The 7238-nt window shown below is 37.8% G+C and overlaps 1 non-coding gene across 1 annotated transcript; it reads left to right on the plus strand.

Moving 5' to 3' along the window:
- The first annotated feature begins 6263 nt into the window (after positions 1-6263).
- On the plus strand, positions 6264-6370 carry LOC141715536 (small nucleolar RNA R71). The gene has a single exon (XR_012572295.1). It is a non-coding gene; the product is annotated as a small nucleolar RNA R71 (small nucleolar RNA).
- Positions 6371-7238: the final 868 nt, after the last annotated feature.

Consider the following 7238-nt stretch of genomic DNA (forward strand, 5'->3'; position numbering starts at 1 on the left):
CTCGAAAGTATTTTTATTGGAAGCATAATATTTTTCTGAGTCTAGACACGTTCGTTTCGTATTAAACGAATGGTCTATTTATTATGAATACAATAAGAATAAATTATTTAATAATAATAATAATTGATTAATACATACCTTTATATATTTTTTTGTGCTAAGTTTGTTTTTTATATATAAAATAATTTTGGATTACAGGGATTTGAGGGATTCACCCTCTGCACCTTTGCGAACCAAGGGAAGACTATCTATGAAATGTAAGGAAATCAGTCCCACGCAGGGGATGAAGGAACCTAAATAAAACAACAATGAAGAACAAACTAGATGGCGTCCCTGCCTAACCTCCCAGCCTAGTGACTTGAAAAAAAACTAGCAATTAAACAAGGACAAGGCATCTCCTTAGCATACTAGTTTTCCCAATATATCCATGTTGGCCTACATTTTGAGTTAACATGGAGCCAACAGATTGACAAAGGCTAAGACATCTCCTTAGCATGCTGGCTTATCCATACTAGCTTCAAATTTAACACGACAAGGATCGGGAATGATCAAATCAACAAGGCCAGCTGGAGCAAGAGCTAACTTCAGATAAAACTAACTTTCACTTAGAGAGGGAGTTAGCAGCCAACCAATCTACATCCATGAAATAACCAAACCAAATAGTCTGCGTTTAGGACCCAGAAATCAACACCTACTAAGCATACAAGCACTCTTCAATGAGGAACGGCTGAACATAGAACAAACTGACCAATATTACTCATGACATGGTTGTCCAGTAGAGGTATCAACCCTTTATGGTTTGTACAAATAAAACAAGGTGCTCAAGCTTGAACTAAGTTGTCCGAAAGAATGCATAGAAGAAGCCTAACCAGGTAGACTGGGTGTTAAGCATAAAATGCCGTATAGCTAGAGCCCCAAGCTTGAGTTAAGCTGGGCAAAATTAACTTGAAAATACCCATTCAAGTCTAAGCACAATGATTCAATAACTACTAAGCATACAAGCACTCTTCATTATGACCCAGAATGCTGTGATAGGAACCAATAGGAGCCAAAGTAAGATGCAGCCAAACCAAGACCACTAAGGAAAGGAGAACCCCTGAAAACCATCCAACAAACTATGATCACGGTAGCCAAACTGATCTCAACACATCAGCATGCAGTTTGACATAGACTAGGGCGTCTCCATAGTGTGCAGCTTATCCGTGCTATAACATCAAATCAAATAACAACCGCAATCAAAATACCACTAGAATGCCAAATTCCGAGAAGCCAAATTCCGAGAAGCCAAACTGATCTTGAGAGGGAACATGGCAACCATCCAATCAGCAACCAAAACCAAGTGAACAAAGTGACAAAAGCTAATTCCAGTTGTTTAACATATACTAGGCATCCGAGTACTCTATTAGGGAGAAAACACGCGCTAAAATTACATGCAAGTATACGCGTTCACAAGTAGTATAAGATATAAATCAGATTCTTACCCACAAAGACTCTTTTTAGTTAACTTAAGATTATGCACCTATGCAACAATGGTATGACTATCGCTCAATGCTAATACAATAACAAGTTGAGATATCTATAACTAAGATTAAACTAACATGCAATTAACTAAGAATAAAAGTGATTGAATTAACTATATAAGACAAACATGGGATTCTAACTTCATTACTACTTCATTCAAAGTCATTGTTCTTAACCTTAGCATGCAATGGTGATGACAACTAATCAGATAACACGAAACTAATAAACGCCAACTTTCGTTGTACGAATAGCCTACTACCAGACATCCATAAAAGAGATAGAAGCTGAATAAACACCAATTATGTTGAGACCCTATATGTCTATATAATTTGACAACATAAAGGTTTAATGTGCAAGTAATCTATCTTGATTACATAGGGCAAGTAAGATGGTTAAAATTACCTACAAATCATGCATAACAATTATACATAAACCTATGTTAGCATGACAAGTTCTAAACCTCTATATTCACTTTCGCTTCAATAGAGATTAACACGCTAGCTTATATGTTAGCTACGCACATAAGAAGAATAAGCACAACCAATACTAGGATATTAATCAATCACCACACACCAAGATATTGAAACAAATTAACTATAGAAATCTAGAAGTAAATCTGTTAGAACCCCAATGAAAATATGATAATAAACAAAATAAGAGTACTAGGGTTCAAAGACAAATCGAAAACAAGCATCTGAAGTACAACTATATTGAAGAATACAAAAGTCTTCTTCTCTATAGCCATCTTGTGCTCTTCTAAGTCTTCGTTTTCCTCTCCCTTGGCTCCTTGTTGTTAAAAACATCTTTTTATTGGTTTGTATTAGTCCCTAGTGGAGCTGGACCCTCAAAATCATCAAATTCTACTAAAATCAGGATTCTAGGGCAAAAAGGGCGGCGCGGCCGTGCTCAAATCAGCGCGGGCATGCTGGTTTTTTTGGTAGAAAGTCGGCGCGGGCGGGCTGGTTTCGGGGGCGGCCGCGCAGGGTTTCTGGATTTTTCTTCTGATTCTTCTTATGGCCGTATCTTGAGTTTTGCTCATTAGAATTAGGCGATTCAACTGCCCACGCGAAACTAACGAGATTCTCTCCACTTATATTTCCTTGAAAAGCTCCTTTCTTCATTTAACTAATGCTTGAAATGCAATAACACAAAAACATATCAGAACTACCAACAACTTGAGTCCAAAACACCAACTTAAGCTTGTAATGAAGCATTCAGAGTAGATATAAAATCCACTTATCACACCCCCAAACTTGAATCGATGCTTGTTCTCAAGCATAAATAGACTCAAATATATAAAACAAACCTAATGCATGAATGCAACTACGTGAATGCAACTAAATGATAACGCCATCGATCCCCTCAGAATAATCATGACCAAATCAATAAGCCAACGCCTCTAAGAATGCAATAACTTTTAACAGAGTTCGAATAAATCCCATAACCAACTCACAAATCAGAAATGTGCATGTGTGGGATGCTCTACAGATATACTCTCGATACTAGATCAATAACCATAAATTATCTTTCATCAAAACAATCACAAGTTTATAACTAGAATAGACGTTAAACGCATAATGACTCACAACACCTCCTTTCTACTAGAGTTATACAAGGATTAATGCTATTACTCAACACATAACAAAGATGCTTAGTTAACCGTGCAATGAATGAGGTCCCAAAAGACTTATGCAATAATACCCAAGTAGCGAGCGTTAGGTTAGCGGATCCCAGACTATAAAAGCCTTAGGTCACTAGGCATAAAGTCCCCTAGAACTTAATAACTCGAGTATTAAAGAGCTCACTCTTGATCAATTATGCATAAACACATACTTTTCTCTTTTTTATAGTTTTTTTTTCTTTTTTTCAATAAATCTGAATGAGTACGTTTCGCTCCATCTCATTCAACCCTAGACTACTTATAAAAATATGAGCTGGCTACTAGCCATTTGATGCCTAGCCTTATTTAAAACAAACAATGAATTCCAAGTTTTTCTCTAGTTTTAAAAATTCAGTATTCTTTTGTCATTAAGAGAATACCAAATATTCTAAATATAACCAAGTGATTAAATCTCAACAACTAAACAAATATGATCATGATCTAGCTCAAAAGCAATCCTATAAGATTTGTGAAAAAAAAATTCTAGAATGCAAATCAATTCATTAGGACTTAAACAACCCTCTATTCGTCATCACCATACTTAAATTAACATCAATTTATCAGATAACAATAGCTCAACCTAAGGGATTATGGTATATACATGCACATGCAACTATATGAACTCACATAAATACACAAATAAAAATGTCCTATATGAACAATCATGCAAAAATATGAATGAAATATAACTAAACATGCAACATGAATCTATATGAATCTAAATGGACACACACAAACTAATCCTTACATTATCACCCCCAAACTTAAAATTTTCAATGTCCTCATTGATGGTAATAATAAGGATTTCAGGCATACCTAGTTAGCGGGAGGATCACCCTCTTCGGGTGGAGGATCAGGTGGCCAATCAACCTCGACACCAGTATCTCGGAAAATAGTACCGAGAGCGTATGTCAAATCTTCAGCAAAATGTCGGTGGATGTCATGCATGGCCTCAATACGCTGAATCAACTTTTTATACTACGCATCACCAAGACCAAACCTATCAACTGTCTATGGTGCACGCGAGGGACCCTCTGTAAGCACGGGAGGAACCGGCCGTTTACCCTTCAGATTATCATAGATATATTCCAACCCCTTATCAGGGGGTGCACCTAAAAATGCATAACTCAAATGATCTGGAAATAGTTTAAGTCCAAATATGGGAGCTTCTTCAATAGATGGTTCGAGACGCTCCAGAGAAATTTTCAGCTCTGCTAACCCAAGAGAATTGAATGGCATATCCAACTTCCTCTTTCACGGAGGTGCATTCAAAACCTGCAGTTTCTCTGCTCCTTCTTCATCTTCAATAACTGATTCCCCTATTAAGGATCTCTCTAAAGTATTCGACTTTGACAATTGCTCAAGTTCCGAATTCACTACAGAGTCGACCCACTCTACTTTAAAGCACTCCTCTTTAGCTTTTGGTAACTTTATTGCCTTGGACACATTAAAAGTGGCCTTCTGATCTTGAACCTTCATCGTAAGCTCTCCTTTTTGCACATCGATCATAGTTCGGCCTGTAGCCAAGAATGGTCTTCCCAAGATGATGGGAATCTTCTTATCTTCCTTGAAATCCAGAATTACAAAATCAGCTAGGAAGATGAGTTTGTCCACCTTGACCAAGACATCATCCACTATATCTCGTAGATAAGCGATAGAACGATCAGCTAGTTGCATTGACATGTATGTCGGTTTCGGATCAGGTAGACCATGCTTCTTGAAGATTGAAAAGGGCATAAGATTGATGTTAGCTCCCAAATCACACAAGCATTTGTCGAACAAAAAGTTTCCAATAGTGCAAGGAATAGTGAAACTTTCAGGATCTTAAAGCTTCAGAGGCAACTTCTATTGCAGCACAAAACTGTACTCCTCCGTTAGAACAACGGTTTCTAACTCCTCAAGCTTCACCTTCGGCGAGAGAATACCTTTCATGAACTTCGCATAGCTAGACATTTGTTTTAGAGCTTCAGCAAACGGTATGTTGATGTGCAACTTCTTGAAAACTTCCAGAAACTTGGCAAATTTCTTATCTAACTTCTGCTTCTGAAGTCTTTTAGGATATGGAGGAGGTGGATAAACTTGTTTTTCCCCTGTATTACCATCAGGAGGATTGTTTGCAACAACTTTCTTCTTCGGTTCCACCTCGGCATCATTATGCACAACTTTTTTAGCTACAATCTCATTTTCTAGAATTAGCAAGGGTGCAGATGCACCTGCATTCTTGACATAATTTTTAGACTCTTCGTCTTACTGAATTTGGGGGCTTACGACCTTTCCAGACCTCAAGGTGATGGCATTCACTAGTTCTTTAACTTCCCTCTTTCCTGGATTGGCTTCTATATCACTAGCAAGCATTCCTGGTGGTCGATTCAATAAGGCGTTAGCAATTTGCCCTATTTGATTCTCTAGATTCTTGATAGAAATAACGTGGCTTTGGCATATAAGAGCCTGGTTTTTGCACATAAGCCTCAACTCCTCTAATTCAAATTTTTCATTCAAAGATTGACCTGCACCTCCATGTGTTTGTTGTTGAAGTTGGAGTTGTTGTCTTGGTACAAATTATTGCTGAAAACCAGGAGGATTGAATTGTTTGTTTCCAAACTGCTGGAACGGTTGTTGCATCACATTCTGATTGTTGCTCCAGCTAAAGTTAGGATGATTCCAGTTGTCAGGATGATAAGTGTTTGGAACTGGTTGCTGCGATCTCTGAAAGGTGCTCATAAACTGAGCTGATTCACTAGATATAACACATTGCTCCATCGCATGCGAACCTGCACATAGCTCACAAACACTGGTTATCTAACTAACACCATAGTTAGCCAGAGAATTGATCTTCATAGATAACTCCTTTAGTTGAGCAGTGATAGCCGTAGCTGTATCCACTTTAAGAACTCTTGATACCTTGCCATGTGGCAATTTCTGGGTTGGATACTGATATTCATTAGCAGCCATCCGTTCAATTAGATCATAAGCTTCCTCATAGCTCTTTGCCCATAATGCTCCACCTGATACTACATCGAGCATGGGTCTTGAATGTGCTCCCAAACCGTTATAGAAGCAGTTGATGGTCATCAAATCAGGCATTCCATGATGCAGACACTTTCTCAGCATCTCCTTGTAGCACTCCCAAGCCTCACATACAGATTCTCCTGATTGCTGCACAAATTGAGTAAGAGCGTTCCTGATTGCAGCTGTCTTTGCCATAAAGAAGAATTTAGTAAGAAAATTCTAAGCAAGATCTTCCCAAGTAGTGATAGAACCTGCTGGTAGAGAATACAACCAGCACTTAGCTTTATCCCTCAGAGAGAATGGGAAATGCCTCAGCTTTATAGCATCTTCAGAAACATTGTTGAACTTGAAAGTGTCGCAGATCTCGATAAAATCTCTGATATGTATGTTGGGATCTTCCATTGGAGCACCCCCAAACTGGTCTGAATTCTGTACCATCTGAATTATGCCAGGCTTGATCTCAAAGGTATTAGCTGCGGTAGTTGTCCTGACAATACGAGATTGAATGTCATTGATTTTTGGTTGAGAATAATCCATCAACACTTTCGTTGCTACTGGTTCTCCCATTGTAATAAAAACCAGAGTACCTGAAACACACACAAGTAAACCGTGAAAGTAAAAGAATCTGATTTAGTGAACTTTAACGACCACTGATGTCAAGCACATAAAATAAAAATTAACACCGAGTCCCCGGAAATGGTGCAAAAAACTTGTTAGGGCAAAAACACGGGCTAAAATTACACGCAAGTATACGCGTTCGCAAGTAGTATAAGATATAAATCATATTCGTACCCACATAGACTCTTTTTAGTTAACTTAAGATTATGCACCTATGCAACAATGGTATGGCTACCGCTCAATGCTAATACAATAACAAGTTGAGATATTTATAACGAAGATTAAACTAACATGCAATTAACTAAGAATAAAAGTGATTGAATTAACTATATGAGACAAACATGGGATTCTAACTTCATTACTACTTCATTCAAAGTCATTATTCTTGACCTTAGCTTGTGATGGTGATGTCAACTAATTAGATAACACA

Source organism: Apium graveolens, chromosome 3 (assembly GCF_009905375.1).
Source record: "Apium graveolens cultivar Ventura chromosome 3, ASM990537v1, whole genome shotgun sequence".
In the NCBI taxonomy this organism is placed as follows: domain Eukaryota; kingdom Viridiplantae; phylum Streptophyta; class Magnoliopsida; order Apiales; family Apiaceae; genus Apium; species Apium graveolens.